Below are 16,677 nucleotides of genomic sequence, written 5' to 3' on the forward strand. Positions count from 1 at the left end.
TATCAAAATATCCCGATTACTTACATTTGTTCCATCATTCTAAATATAATAGTGATACATATGTACCATGAGATACATTGTAACAGATAAAAACTGAAACTATTCAGTCCTTATATACAATATAGCAGTATTTATATGTAGATAGTTCTATCATTGTTGATTAACAGTGTTAAGAATCTTAACAAAATGGCTAAAGAATGCTAACTTTCCATAAGATGCAAGCTCATTGATCTGGTGTTCCAAAGCAGGGAATTTTTGAGATTACTATTTAATTATACATTTTCCCCTACGGAACCTACAAGCTGGATAAGCTCCTCATGATGAGTCATTTTAACTGAACCGACATCACCCGGTGTTCAAACTTCAAGATCAAAGTTAACACGACTGTTGGAGATTTCAAACAATCTTGTGATCGTTGCAGTAAGCGTGTTGGAGAGCTTCAGAACATGTCAGAGTCCTGGGAGACATTCTACATCTCTGTCAACCAAGTCATTAAGCGTGACTGGACAGTAAGGAGAAAAACTGCATCCTGTACTGAATTTGTCTGTTTTTGGTGCATATCAACAAAACCTGAATTTTTCTTCGTGGAAATGATTCCAGCTCTGATCCTTGCTTCTTCTTTGCTTTGGAGAGGTTATTAATAAAGCTGTTGTTTATGAAAAGATTCCCATGTGGAAGTCAGTCGGTGTCAAACAAATAGATTTCCATTAGGGATTTCTCAGGTATTTCAAACAAGTGTCCCAGCGACCGACTTAACCTGTTGCCTTATTTGATCGGGGAATACTTTAAATGCTTACATTTTGTGCTGTTATTTAGTATATAATTCAATATTAATATCTTCCCTAATCCCACTTTACATTCAGCAAAAGGACTAAAAATATGAGGACTGACATTACGAGTTGCCCTGTTTTCAAACCCAGGAGGGAATGAAATTCCTGCCACGTGCCAAAGGGACTCCAAAGGTTTTTCCATTATCTCAGAAAGTTTATTCCTCCAGGCCAGGAAAAGAACCGGTAGTTACTTATTTACTATGCTGCAAACACACATTAACATTTTCAGTTTTGGTTGATTAACAGTATATACTTGATATTTGAAAAGGCTTTGATAATTATGATGTTGTTTTTCACCTCGGCGTGTCTGGGTTGAGTAAGAGCCAGCAGGTATCATGCGCCATTTGGTGAGTGATTACGTGCAATAGTCTGCTACCTTTGCAGGATATGATTACATCACAGTTATTCATTAACAATTGCACATGAACAATTTATGCGCTGGTCAAGAAACTGACTGGGGATCATACGCCAGCAAGACTGTCATTAACAAACAAACAGAAAAATCCTATCTTTGCCTGTTTGTAATCTATAGTGCTGTGCATTTTACAATTCAGTGAACTGAGTACATTCATAATAATAATAATACAAGTCTAATGCCCTCTGTTGACAATCCGAGGAAACATATTCAAATGACTCCAAATGCAAAATGGCAGTTTAAGCTGTTGCAGCCAGAGAGACCACATGTGTTTTTAGTCCCAGCTTATGAATAAACATCTCTCCCAGATATGGATGCCTGTCACTGGATGACCTTTTATTACATCTGTTTTCTCTTTTTTTGTCCCTTGCAAAAACGGCCTGTATTATTATGTAAAATTATGCTTATGAAAACATAAGTCTGCCCCTCTCCTGCGTTCACCTTCACCTGGCAAGCATGACTCAACTTCACATTTCCCCATAGTGAAGCCAGGTGTGTGCCTGCGCTCTACCTGATGTTTAACGGCATTCCTTAACCAGATTACAGCACGCTCCAAGTATTAGCAAGACTCAAATATAAACATAAAACAGCTGTGTTTATTTTTAGATATTGTGAAACCAAAAAGTGGCCCTAATAAAAAACACCAAATAACAGCTGTGCCGATAATTAGATTTTCAAACTTTCATAAATATATATATTTGTTTGTTTTAATAGGAAAAAAACATATATCAGAGCTCAGCTTCATTACAGAAAGAAATGCTGTGCACGATGAAGTATAATAATCTGCATTTCACCCACAGTGGAGTATAATGTAGAAAACCAATATAACATACTGCATGCAGTAAGGAGTGCCAGGGTCAAAGTCCCAGAAGCCTGAAAAGAAATCCATTGACTGCTGAATGGTGTCATGAATCATGTAAAGGAAAAGAGGAGCGATGAAAAAAAAGAAGGGGGGAAAAATACATTCACGACTCTGAAGAGGTTCTTGATTTGAAAAACTGCTTGGCTCCGCACACGCTTGGCTCTACACACCAGCGGCAGCTTGACCACTGCTGCATGGGCCAGAGTGCTGTCCAAATGGGGCTGGTTTGAGCGAGGGAGAAAAAGGTCTGTGTGCACGTCCGTGTTCTTTTGATGCTTGGTAGTATTACAGTAGAATGACTCCACTGTCATTGGTTGAATAGGCCGGACTGCCTACTGTGACAGAATATGGGCCTCTCATACCCAAAAGGAAGGCAGTGTCGCTTCTTTAAGCAGAAAAAAAGTGGGGCCAAAAATGAAGGCGCTGCACTCGTAATAAAGCTTTACTTTCTGTATGATGCAGTGGAATAGCCCCTCTGTAGGAAAATAAGCTGAGCACAGTCCTGCCGGGCATGATGATAAGTTGATGAGGACAGTCTGTGATGCGTCTAGACTCCGAGCCGTGGTGGATCTAGAATCCATGTCAGGTTTTAGTGTAGACCTGCGCTCAGACAGCTCCTGCAGTCGGCAGCCTGGTATCAACTGCACTGGCGCTGTTCACTGGAAGCCCGCTCAGCGCTGCTTCCTCCAAGTGTCTCAACACTGTGAGCGGGATCTTTACCAGAGGCTAGCCGCTGAAACTTGCCCAGTCCCCACACAGTATCATTCAGGGGAGCCAGGAGAGCAGCACCGGCGGCGGCTACAGTAGCGGAGAGAGATCTTCGTCTTCTCCCCTCCACCAGACACTGAAAAGCCCCACTCTTGTCTGTCCCTCTCAGTCACTCAAGTCCTTGTTTTTTTGGTCCCCGAGCTTCGCTTCTCTTTGACTCTTGTTGTTACCGCTGCTGCTGCTGCTGCGTCGGGGAGTGAGGGCGCACGCACAGGGAGAGCCGAGACTGTATGAGCCGCTCAGAGGTGTGCATGAGGTGGCTGATGAGTTAGGACTGAGCTCAGAGCAACACCTTGCGTGCCATGGAAGTGTGCGCTCGGTGCAGGGGAATGTACGGGCAGAAAAGGAGACCTGCCGCTTGAAAGCCAGCCTCTGTCCCAGACAAGGCGAGCATGCCTGAGACCTGCAGACTCACTCTCTTCGCTGCAGAGGAGTTCACATCAGACTGCCTTTCCACAATCTGACATTTTTTAAACGAATCTTTTTTATACAGCTCACAGTTTCCTACTCACTGTCTTCAATCAAGCCCCGCGTGGCTACACTGCTTTTCGAGAAAGGTAAGAGTAGATTTTATTTTACCCCCCTCCTTCTGCGCATTAATACCATCAAAACTTATGAAACATCCAAACTGCAAACTAAGGTATAGTAACTTTTACCTTCTGCCTCGGTCACTTCTGAACTTGCGTTTCGAAACTTGTTTAGAAAACGACAGATGGCGAGTCAGATTTTGTGTCTGAGTCAGTTGTTTTAGGAAATTCGCATTATAATAGAGGCGCCATAAGTTTAACGAGACTAAAATAATAATAATGATGAATTTAAAAAAAAAACCAGAGCAACACAGTCTGCAGTGGAGTACCGACGGGTGCCGTGGTTAATTGAAAAGTGCTTAATCAAAACATAAGCAGATGTGGATTGATTTGTTCGGCTGCCGAGTCTGAACGTCTGAATTGAAACAAATTTAAAGTGCGTGTGTGTGTTTGTGAACGTGTGTGTGTGGTAGGGGGGCTCGGCAGCGCAATTTCTATGAACCAGAACACGTAAAGCGTCATTTAATTGGGATTTATGCCTCCAAAGTTGAGGTGGAGTTTTGCTGGTGGTATTGGCCACTGAGGGTTTTTTAAATCCACTGATGGGTCTTGTTGCTTTGAATGGGGATTTACGCTGGAAGCTGTGACCTGAGAAGTGTTGTCTGCCTGTTTCTGGAGAGCATTCACGGGCTAATCCATTATAATTGGGGTTAGGCTATTTGTCCCAAAAAAAAAAAAAAAACGAAAGAAAGAAACAGACAGAAAATAATTCGAGCCTCAACTAGAGATGTAATAATTAGTTTTGCCTCAGAGCTAGCCTGTGAGGCAGTTGGCTCCGAGGGTGGAAGGTGACGTTGGAATGAAATGGTGAAATAAAAATAAAAAGACGGGAGCATAAAAAATAGGAACTGATTTGGCTTGCTTACACTTAACTCAAACCCAGTGGGCGCAGAGTGGCAGTAAAAATTAGATCCTTTTACTGCGCATTTATTATTTAGGCCCACCGATTCCGAACGTGTCTTGTCAACCATGTGTTAAAGAGGAGGCGGGAGACGCGCACATGCGGTGCGGTGCGTGCCTCTCCTTTTGCTGGAGAAACACACAGCGGTCACCGCTGATGCATGGCTGCCTGGAGCGGAGCAGCAATCTTCAGTGATCGATCAGAGGATTGGGTTAAATTTAGCTCCAGCAGACTTCACATGCCCACAGTTTTTTTCTTCTTCATCTTCTTCTCTTTTGGGGGGGTTCAGGACTAACCTTAAGAAGGCGAGAGACAGACCTTCGAATTCCTGCCTGGAGTACTGTCCATAGATGTCCCTCATGTCTGTCTTTAATATATCTGCACAACACATTCTCACGTATACGTACTTGTCCATAGCGGGTTATAGAGTTAGAGTAAAAGAGGATTTTCCCCCCCCTTTTGCCTCGTATATTCTTAGATAATTTTTCAAATGAGAAACAAAATAAACCTAATTGCAAAGTTATTGTTCATCTTCTCATATTCTCCACAAATCCATACTCTCAATAAAAAAGTGTTGAAATTTAAGGAATTTATAAGAAGCATGGCTGCTGCTCCCTGAATACTTTTTTTTTTAGTATTGTGATGATGATTCCATTGCCTTGTACTTGTATTAAAAAAAAAGGTAAAATTAGGCTAATGTGAGTGCAAATTCCAGCTGTTTGGAAGGAACATATTAGCATATCAAAGTGGTCCTTGCACAATTGAAGGAGTCATATATTCTGCCACTGGTTTTGGCTGATCCTGAAAGGCTTCAGAATGAGTGTGTGAGCTAGTAAAACTCAAGTTTCTTTCTCCATTCTTCTTGTGCACACGTCCCTCTGACATCTTGCATATAACATACGTGCCATGGCATCCTCACAGTGAGTCAGTTATAGTAAACAATGGGGGATGAAAATGACACGAAATTCAAAATGTATAAATGCTGGCGATGTTTGATTCTTGGTTAAAGTAGTAATAAAATTGTGTGATTTTGTGTGGGAGTCTGAAAAGAAATACAGGTCTATCTACACTCAGTGGAAATAATGTAATCTACCTGTGAATGCGTCCTAAAGAAGGAGACTGTCTTCTCAGATGTCGTTGCTTGATATCTTAAGCCCGGCTATTATGAGTAGTTTACCAGTATGAGAGCACCTTTTTCAGTCTGTAGCCTCGTTTGAATGGAAGTGCGTCCGGTTTCAAAGAACTGAAGCTGCTCTTGATGTGCCAGAGCCCCACATTGCCTCTATTCGCTTGCATGTTCGTCTCCACTGGCGGATCAATAGAGCCCGGCACACTCCTGTATGGGTCTGAGGGAGACATATCACTCCTTAGTAAACTTTGGTATACCACGCTGTCATAGAACGCAAGGCTCTCGAGCGAGTGTGAAAGGGCGAGTGGGTGTGAACACATCCAAATTTGCCACATTATGGACTCTAGCTCCATTTTCTGCTGGGATGGTCCCCTCCTCAGAACAGCAGCTGAGCTTTTTGGATATTTGACGTGTGGATTAAACAGAAATGACGCAGCCTTCATTGCCTGTCCAGATTTTTTCTAATATCCCAACAAGCCAGACTTGTTCCACTCTGGTTTTATTAAGGTAATTTGTTATCGATTTTATTCACTGTGAGCTTGCACATGCTGACCGGTGGTGGCATTTGCTCACTTTGCTTTGTGTCTCTCTGTCATGAGTGTGGATGTGAGCCTGCGATTGGCGAGCCACTACGACTGATTTAAAGGTTGCTTTGTGGCTGCATGGATAGCTTGTGCCAGCCTCGCACTGTCAGGATGCTCTTCGTTCGTGTGAGCCCATCTTTGCTGCCCTTCCTGCGCATCAGAGTCTTTGTTAGCTAAGGAACAATGACCAATTTAAAAGTGTAGTTGTTGTTGCAAATGATGTGCTAGCTGCTCCACAGCATAATCCACCCCCCAAATAATAAAAGAAATGATGGAGGCTTTGAGTGTGTCAGCAGAAGAGGATTGCAGGGAGTTAGATTTACATCCCATTGCTTATTTGGCGTGTGAATTGTGGGTTTGTGTTTTCAGATGCAATCTTTTCTTTTGCCTTAACCACCTACATGGAGTCATACTGTGCGGATAACTGCTTGCCATTAAAGGGAATAAACAAGGCTGTAAAAGAAAGCTATGGCAAATTTGATGTAATGTGCAGGGCTTTGGTGGGCCAGTGTACCTCCCCTTTCATGACTGATTTTATTTTACGATTGGCAATCAGTAAAACGCTAGTGCGCTAGTGTGTTCCCCTCCCTGCCATTTTGTGAAACATTTGTTTCCACTTGCCAAAGGCCTCTGGTGCAGCGGGGGGATTCGGTGCCCCTGAAATGGCAGGTGAAACTTTCTGCTTGCCTAAATAATTTCCTAGCAGAACATTACTCTGGGAGTGGAAAGTAGGGCTCCATTCAAAGTCTGATGACAAGAAACAGCATGAGCGTTAGCCGATAGATGTCACGATGGTTTGTCTGCACTGGCTAAGTGGCAGTCTCCCTTAGCTTATCTGGCATCTCTTTTTATGAAAGGTATTTGGAGATAAGGCCGTGCAAAGTGCAAAACTGGGTCATAAAATCTCCTTTTTTGTGTGTCCTCTGGTCACAAGATGACTGGGCGTAGCACGCCGTTCTGTTTGCCTTTTTTTACAATGTGTTCAAAACACTGCTCGTATTAGCAACGTGTGTTTAGGTCACTCAGAGAAGTGAAAGAAAATTCTGCCAAGAGATCACTGGGTGGAAATTTGATCAACAAATTGTGATTTAAAAAAAAAACATTTTTATATTAATCTCTAGAGGTATAAAAAGCGAGATTGCAAATAAATTATGTTTTTTTTTATTATTTAAAAATATTTTTTCTTAATTTTCAGACCTGACATTGTGGTTATTTTTGATGCTTTTATATATAAGTTGTTACATTTATTCCTATTGTAATTTGAAGAAGGTTGAAACACACACACACACTCACACACACACTCACACACACACACACACACACTCACACACACACTCACACACAGTCTCATTTTTGTGCTATGTGAACAGGACTTGTCCTTATCTGTGCACAGCTGCAACACTATTTGGGAAAATATTCAATTTCAGTGTGACAGAGGAGAACTTGGGAGGCAAGGCTCTAAGCAAACAGCAGTTATTGCGGCTCTGCCATAGCAGCGGAGAGCAAGGCCTGGCTGGGAGAGAGGGGGGATCTGCGGACGTCTGCCAGGGGAAGGAGTAATGTCTCGGCTGGATTATAGGCGAGCGAAGCACATCCACATTTAAAAGCCCCTTTTCCAACAAGACAGGGCTCTTATTTAGGGATGGTGTGGGTAAACACAGCAGAGCAATATATTTCCTCCATATAGGCTGCTGTCCTTGACAATTGTGACTCATTGCAAGTAAGAAAAGTTGCTTCTTTATTTTTTTAACAATGGGATATGGATGTTCTCCAGTATATTCAAGCCGACATTCTTGCAGCGAACAAAAATGGTAAGTCGAGTTTGACATTTCAATATAATTTTACTCGTTTGAGTGGCAGCGCTTTTATTTGCGTTTGCTTCTGGGGCTGTATTTTAAATATACCAAATTATTTACGTACCTGTTTGTTGTTGACTGTTTAGCAGTCTAGTGAACCGGGACCCTCTTAAAGAAATCTGTAGGGAACAGAAACACTGAACTAAAACTAATACATATATATGTATATCTAAAAAAGCAGTAGTTGTTTCTCCAGTGGATGAAAAATGAGCGAAAAAGATGTGAGAATATTTGGTTTTAGAGTTCTTCTTAAGTGTTTGGATATTGATCTACTGGGAGATGATTCAGAAAACGATACACTGAAGCATTTTGGAATCCATCAAAAACACACAGCAGTGTTTCCAGTGTTAAAATACTCTAAAAAGTCAAAGTGACCTGCAGGTAGATCCACTCCCATAAACGGTGCACTTCCTTATTTGCAGCTAAAGTCCTGCCAAATACATGTTTTGTTCTGCTTTTTTTTTTACCGCCCCCATCGTTGCATATTTTATTCTATACGTTTATTTGTTTAGGCGGTGGTTTTCTTTCATGATATTTTATTTTACAGTATGTAGTTAGGGAGTGCAGAAGCTTTGTTCTTGTAACGTAGCTGCCAAGTCAGATGGAGTTGAGCGTCTGGTCTGGGAGTTTCAGAGGAATATCACAGGCATGGTAAGTTGCTAAAAACTAAGCTAATCAACAAAATAATTGTCTGTTCAATTGCTACCATGCCAGAGACATCAAACACAGCCGAGGTTGAAAAAACAATCAAATTATCTCTTAATGATTGCTCACGCTGACAGATGAGTGCTCGTGAGTCGGTTTTTGTTTGTAGGCGACATATGCGAGGAAGAAGGAAATTCTGCGGTCTCTCTCGCGCTCATAAATTCTGTGTATATTTTAATAATCTACATAGATATCCATCATCACCTGTAATGAAAACAATTTTATCTTATTATGTGGTTTTTGGCAGTGAAACAGAGAACTGTATTAGTCTATTAATTTCCTGCAGTGAATCATGAATCCTGCTGCTTTTATCCTCGCAGCACCCTCCATGTGTGGTCCACAAAAATGTTTCTATTTCTTCTCCAAACTAAAGTTTGGCCCCTATGCCGGCTCTCCCCTCCTCCTCACCCCCCCTCCCCGCCACACACCCTCCCTCTCTTTCTCTGTCTTTCTCTCTCTGCGTAGATAATGTCTCTGCAAATGATTTAACCGCCCTCGTTGAGGCTCCTTCCAGTAATTGAACAAGCAGAGACTGGGTGCTTTACAGGAAAACAATAGTCATATTATCTCAGATCTCTACTACTCTCAGATTCAACAAAACACAAGGTTGGACTGGACTTTGTGGACTGCTTCACATCTGAATTGAAGAAAAGAATCAGGTTTGCTTTCTCTTGTCCAACGGGAGAAAAAAAAAATGAAAAGGGCCGCGGGAAAATGGGTGCCATTACTTTACTCAGTGCATGTGGGCTAAAGTGCAGCCTCAGGTAGCGCTGCTAATAATTAGTCACAAATATGCTTTGATAAATGGTGATAATAAATCTCAAGGTGCCACTGGAATTATTATTGATATTTTTATTGTTATATTTATTATTATGCACATGGCTGAATATGAAAATGTGGCTGAAACCTCCACGTTTGAGCGTGATTGCTCCGGGTTGGTATTTGTTTTGCTTTTTGGCACAGCGAGGGGAGCTTTGATTGTGTTGCTGTGGAGCTGAATTGACCTTGTGTGTCAGAATGAGCTTTTTCTACGCCTTGTTTCATACGCAGCACTGTTAGGCTGAAATGGCCTTAGGAGGAGTTGTTCTTGACAGAGATGCATTGTTTCAGGCAGCCAATAAACCACTGCACTGAGTGGCTACATCTGTGAACCTCATCTTGACTACAGTGTGGGGCTAGCAACAACACGGCAACTGTCACGGCTGCACCTGCTGCTGTCTCAGTACAGAGCCTCCCTCTCTGTTACCCATAGAACCGCATCACTCTTTTCCCTGTGACAAGCCAGAGGCAATGGTCTCTGCGTAGGTCAACTGAGGAGAAGCTTCTTGGGAAAACATTTTGAAGGCAGAGGACAAAATGTCAGTCCTCCCCCCCAAAAAAGAGAGATGTTAAAATAAAGTTTCTGCCCCGAAGGCCGGGATTTGGTTCCGCTGGAGCTCGGCTATAAAATTCTGTAAGTCTATAAAACATAGAGGGGCTTGTTTAGTAAAACGTGCCCAACACTTGAGGGTCCATTTTTCAGCGCATTTGTCCAGCCACAGGAACGGTCTGGGATATGACAGCAAGCTGTCCCTCCATGATAATGTGAAGGATGAATGCAGATAAATGGAGCCGACTCTTCTGTACACACACGCCGCATGTTTGTGTATCGAGGCCATTCAGAAGATGATCTGATCAGCTACGAAGAGATTCAGGGGCATTAAAGGCTTTTAAATCTCATATGTACACATATTTGCCGCGCCGCTGTTAAAAGTCACAAAGCCGGGCTCTGGTGTGGAAATGCACGAGTAAAACTCAGGTTTGTGCGTTCACATTGCACGCTTCAGTGAGTACCTGAAAGAGAACGCAAGAAGCAAGAAAATATTTTGCAGAAAATGACTAGCGAATCGATTGTACATGATAACACAGCCATCATGCTGTCTCAGAAACAAGATTATTGGAGGGGAACAATGCCGAGAGAATTTTCAGCCAGGAGAAGTGATGCAACGTGTCCACTTTCCTGCCAAATTGAACTTAGGGGTGTGAAAAGCAATGCAAGGATGTGAGGAATGGGTCTGACGTGCATGCAGACAGTGTGGGATTAACACAGGGAAAGATTGAGCGACAGTGGCCGGTGACTTCTCTTTACAGCTTTGCTTGTACAGCTGTGCCAGGCCTGGCATTCACTGCTGCCTGTTGGATCCAACTCCTCCTCTACTGCCGTGGGGGTGAGGTAATGAACATCTTAAATACTGCAGAGAAGTTGCTCCTGAATGTGTGTGTGTGTGTCGATGGAGACGTCAAATTATTCATGTATTTATAATGAAATTTGGAGTGCTTAATATTGACACCTCACTGCGTCTCTGTACTGATTTGATCTTTTTGGCATTTCCACAGGAAAAAGACATATACAGGCTGCCCTAATAATTCATCGTGCCTCCTTCTAAATGAGGTGTGAGGCAGCTCTGCTGGTGTGAATTCTGTTATAAATCACACATGCCCTGACTGCTTTATCCATTAGAGCCACCGGTTTGTCTAATTCAGTCCACAGCAAACCGGTTTAAGTAATTAAGATGAGTGTGAGAACTGCAGCTTATACTTCACATCTGTTATGTTGTGACTGAGCAGGACGTGCAGAAGCAGAAGAAATGCTATTAGTTGCACAACTGCAATAAAACTGAGGATGCTCACCGTATAGATTCCTTGCAATAAGCGCAAACAATAACAGCATGTAATAAATATTTAAGGCTAAAATTTCATTACCGGCCAAATGTCCAGTATCTCCGTAGGTGGCAAAAATGTTCTTCTTTGTTGTGTTATAATGCATTTTTTTAAGCTGCTACATTTTTACATATATTATTTTTGATTATTTCAGAAATTAAAATTGAACGATATTTGGATTTCTCTTTGTAGTTTAAGAGTTTTATCGCTTTGCTTATTTCTTAAATAACTTTAAAAATTAACAATAATTTGAGGTGTGTAAAAAGCAGCCTCGCAATGCTGTAACATATTTATTGCTCGATAAACAAAAAATTTTAAGGGTGTAATTTTAGTTTGTTCAAGAAAAAAAAAATAGGTCAGGTTTTGTGTGTGTGTGTGTGTGTGTGTGTGTGTGTGTGTGTGTGTGTGTGTGTGTGGCATGAAAAGAGATAAATGAGGCCAAAAAATGCCATGACCTGCTAAGAAATAAACAGATAAGCCAAAGCAGGGAAAAAAGTAGTTTTATCTACTTTATAGCTGTGTTTTTGTACTGGGACCATTAAAGCGAACATGTGTTCACGTCCTTATAAATCACCCAGTGATAAAATGAAAGCAAGGTTAAATGATGACCAGACAGAAAGCTCTGAGCAAGCTCTACAAATTCTCAAGTACTGCATCTGTGCCCGGCAACACATGTTTCATTTTTAGCTTCAGCATCAGCAGCTGAACCAATGTGATGAGTGCTATTTTGTAGTAGTTGATGGAAATGGGGAAAAAAAGCTGTGTAAAGAGGACAGTCAAATGGGTGGGTGGGGGGGCAGAAACTGGTGCTTTTTTTTTTTTTTTTTTTTTTTTGTCGTTGCAAAAAGTGGAGCCAGTGGCATTTCTGTCATTCATCAGCTCGAGCTGATTACTAGTGAGTCTGGAGTGAGCTGACAGGAAGCGGCTCCTGCAGCCATTACCATCAGCCCGGCCCGGGGGTAGGCAAGAAGCTTCAACTCCAAGGAGGCAGAGACGTGTCTAAAGAATGGAAAAGTTTCTCTGTGCTCCCTGAAAACATCTCTCTGGGTATCAGGGTGAGGTAGTAAATTTTGCCTAAATGTTTAGCTTGTTTTTATTTATGTTTTAAAGGTCTACCTAAGACGAACATTTGCTCTGTAAACGGTGGTGTTGAAATGTGGGTTCCAGACACCAAAGCTGAGCCTTAACAATCAGCGAGAGATGGTGAATGTTGCAGACGCTGCAACGCCTACTCGTTTTACAGTTTACTGCAAGGGCCAAAAAATAGAGACGAAAAAAAGGGATCTTTTATTCTCTCACCTGAAAAGGCTCGAGGCTCCCGTGGAAGCAGCGTGGAAAAAGCAGGATTGTGCAAGCATTACTTGGAGACGTTTTCTGAAAGTCACTGCCCATAAGACTTTCTCAGGTGCATGCTTGATATTTAAATGATAAGTGAATTCAGACACAATTCATACAACTGGAGCAGCAGCAGGCTCAAAAAATGCCAAATGTTGCTGCAGATGTTTTGGTGTAAAAAAACCCAGGAGGATGACATGTTAAATGTATTGATTTTATTCTGTAGTTACCTTTCATAACATTAAGTCCTCCATATACCCATTTGTTTTCAGTGTTAAAAAACATATACGAGTTACCCACAGTCAGTATTAGGTTGCACCTTCCAGTCTTTTCAAGCTTCCTGGATTTTCATGTTTTTGCAAAGAGCGATATTTAAAGAAAACACACAGAGCAAAAGGTTGCAAGCAGCATCTCTTATATTTAATGTGGAAATTCCAGAAAGTTTGCATGCTACACATTCGGCTGCATTTTAATTAATTTCATAAATACGTAACTGTTTCCTCTTTTGTAAATTCACCTCTTTCTCACCTCTCTTTCACATCCTTGGTATCCATGAAGATGAAATGCTGTTGCTAACAGGAACGGGTTCATCTTAGCTAGCCGCTTTAGTCGCATAAATCCTAACATTTCATCTGCGCGGCTCGCTTCATTATGTTTCTCCGAATGGTGCGTCTTGTTAAAAAAAAAAAGAAAAAAGAAAAACAGCGTCCATATTGGCGCTTGTTGTTCTTCAGAGGATAGTTTTCCTCCCCAGCAAGAGTCCTTGTCAAAGTGTTTTGCTCCTCTGCCACTGTGGGGACTTTGTGTTCTCACTCACTTCATATTCATAGTGAGTCTCATTCTTCTGTCATTATTCTGTATAACTTAGAACTGTAGCAATTACACTTCAATGGATTACCTATGCAGACATGCAGAGATTAAAATCTTGGCTTCCTGCTACCTCAAACCGCGGTGGTTCAAAGCTACAACCTGCCCTGCAATCCGCTATCGTTTAGCAGAGCACAAAATTGGTCAACCTCTCATAGTTTGTTTGGGAATTTGAATCCCTTTGGTATTCAAAACAGGAGGACCTTATGACAGGGAGATAATTTCACAGTGAATGTTTTATCGCAGTCTGCTTGACAGTCTCCTGTATTTGTCTGCTCTCTCTCTCCTTGTGTCTTTGGATTCCCTGACTTTGGTCCAGTTATTCGAAGGAGAAAAAAAACAACAACAAAAGAAAGCCCTGTTTATCTCCCCCCCCCCCCTTTTTTTTTGTTATCACAAAGGAACAAACACATATTAAACATACACAAGGTGCAGAAGCAGTGATTGCTGTATCTGCTGTCCTACTGTGGGTGGCAGGGGACGATAACATAAGCCACCGATTCATTTACATATTTTTTCTTTATTCATGTCAAGCCCAAATCATGGTCAGTTGGGAAATGAGGAACATTGGTGAAAAGAGATGTTTTCGCCCATAATGAAGATTTTTTTATCCTCCTGTGGCCTGCCACGTGTTTAAATTCGGGCAAAGTGCAACAGCAGCAGCGCCGCTCTTACGTCAACTGCACGCAAGTTTTCTTTAATCATCCAAACTGCAGTTGAAACTTTTCCACCTATTTTTAAAAAAATCGAATCTCTCTCTCAGTCTCAAAGAAGGCTGATCCATTGTACAGTGAGCAGGCGGGAGCGAGAACCTATAACACCTTAGTTATTAAAATTGGGGGAGATGGAACGAGCCAATCTTGGCTTGTTTGCATCACAATCCCCCTCGCGCTGCTGATGTTATGCAAATGAGGACGGTAGAGAAAGCTCAGCCCCAAAACTGTCCTCTCCCTTTCACAGCTGAAGGTGGGCAGAGGGCAAGGAGTAGTGACACTGGAACGGCACGAGGAAATCTAATGAAGCAGCCTCCCCAAAAATTCAAAGCAACCCAAATTACTCGCTTATGTCGTGCTGCTGTGTATAAATGCCATATTAGATGCTTTTTTTCTTTAAAAAAACTAACTATGTAGTCTCACCCCTTTTTCACTCTTTTAATGAAAATATGTTTCATGTTATTGTGCAGCAGAGTGTGTAAAACATTCATTTGTGAGCGGCAGCAAAATGCCTTTTAGACATTTTCTGTATCTTTAAAAAAAGGCCAATATACATTCATCGGTTTAAAAAGCACCGTTACCTGTCACGGCAGTACTGAGTGAAGATTTAGGGCTGACAAGTGATTGCATTCAGGAAAGACTACACCCACTTCTTTTGTCTAAGCTTCCTGACGAGACACAGCGCTATACCTTGTTTAGCTTGACATACGCCGCTCCCCCTGTCTGACAAAGGCATTCATGCCATCTTTTAGATTGGAAATAGATTTGGCAGTAGTGGGATAGAAATGCGCTCGGATGAAGTACGCTACTGTACATCCACTGCTGAAATCATTCGTACAGTATTGCTTCTCTTCCTGTTTAGCTGATGACTGAGATGATGCAGTGGCCCTTTTGGCTTTGGCTTTGTCCTTCCCCTGAGCCACAGAAAGGTTAAAAGCATTAATTAGACATTAAGCATAGTGCCTCTAATCTGAAAGAATTAACATTCTTCAAAAATATATACATTTCCACAGTAACACAATAACTAGTTTTACAGGATTTGATGCAATTTTTGCCAATTTTTGCCTCTGATGCATCAACAAATACAGAGAAATTGTATTAGGGGCACTGCAGTGAGCTGAGTCTAGGTAAAAGCTCCTATTAAGACATTGTTAAACATAAAAGCCACAAAGGAGAAGATGATGCAGACTGTCCGGAATGTAAATTCAGCGTATGCCAAGTATTTACTTAATGACATATCCGTCAGTCGAGGTGCACTGAAAACATTCCTTCGTTTTTCAGTTTCTCTGCTTCTCGTCGCCTAGACGAAAAAAAGTCGCAAATAAGTGTCTTATTTTCACGCTCACGCTGCTCCATTGAAAACGCGTCTCTCACAAGTCGTCGTCTCTGTTACTTTCTTCGTGTTTTGTGTTGCTGCCCACTGCCTTAAAAATTAATCATCCTGCTTAATAACGCCTCACGATCACAGTGCATTATTGATGGTGAGTCCTTAATAGAAGGATGAAGCGAAGGTTTTACCCATTCAGCTGCTCCGTTTGGAGGGGGGCAGAGGATCACAAAAGCTGCTTACTGGTGCATATCCGTGTAAATACGGCACATTATTATCATAGACTAAAAACCAGGCCTTGCGCTTCCAAAAGGTCTTGGTCCCTCTTTTGCAAACAGCCATGTTGTTTTAGATGAGAGGTGACTCATATGTAGAAAAAAAGGTTGTGTGTAGCGGACGTTAACCCAACTTTTATGCTGTCCTGATGTGCTCTCGGGGCGTCAACCCTGCAAAGTATTTATGCGCACACACTAATTGGATCAGGTTTCTCAACAGGGGACTATATACTACATATTGCATGCATTCTCTGTATTTCAAGGTGAATCACACCTTGTCAAGGACTTATTGGACTTGATTGGCAGGTACTATCACCATGAGATGCCCATATAATGGCAGGGCTCACTTACCTGACCTGCCTATTTATCTTGCTGTATTAATGTCAGCCTATTAATTCCTAAGCGGAGGAACATTTGGCAAAGACACCGTTTAACAGCCCTGGCTGAATCATTCTTATCTCTGCAGACCTGAAAGGAATAGTTTTGTGCTATCAGCAAGTGGAAATGACATTTTGAAATTTCATTCGAGATAATCCACTTCACTTCCCAGTAAAACATCAAAATTAGAACAAAAAAAATGTATGGGACCCGTATTAAAACTTTGTTACCGTGGCAAATCACCTGCCTATAATCCATGTGGACAGACAGGTGTAGGTATCTTTCAGCGCTAATAGGATTTTTCTTGCATTGCTAAAGTGATTATGAGGCTATGGATTTAATATATATTCAAGCAGAGGGGGCGATAACACTAAGTGCCTAGAAATGCAGAGGAAAAGTGCCACGTTGAAACATATCGTATGTTGACATTCTTAAATCAGGAAAT

At 41.7% G+C, this 16,677-nt stretch overlaps 1 protein-coding gene across 14 annotated transcripts in view; it reads left to right on the plus strand.

The window, feature by feature from the left end:
• The first annotated feature begins 2,270 nt into the window (after positions 1-2,270).
• Positions 2,271-16,677, plus strand: part of adgrl2a (adhesion G protein-coupled receptor L2a) — a 90,969-nt gene continuing 76,562 nt past the window's right edge. For 3 of the 14 annotated variants that reach the window (XM_085382254.1, XM_085382252.1, XM_085382261.1), the window contains exon 1: positions 2,278-3,432. The gene's annotated coding sequence lies outside the window, so the exon portion shown is untranslated. Of the gene's footprint in view, positions 3,433-16,677 lie in introns of all 14 variants that reach the window. The other 11 variants (XM_085382256.1, XM_085382257.1, XM_085382258.1 and 8 more) reach the window with 8 other exon arrangements.

Source organism: Rhamphochromis longiceps, linkage group LG15 (genome assembly GCF_057381845.1).
Source record: "Rhamphochromis longiceps isolate RC_006_pf linkage group LG15, R_longiceps_female_GT1.1, whole genome shotgun sequence".
NCBI lineage: Eukaryota > Metazoa > Chordata > Actinopteri > Cichliformes > Cichlidae > Rhamphochromis > Rhamphochromis longiceps.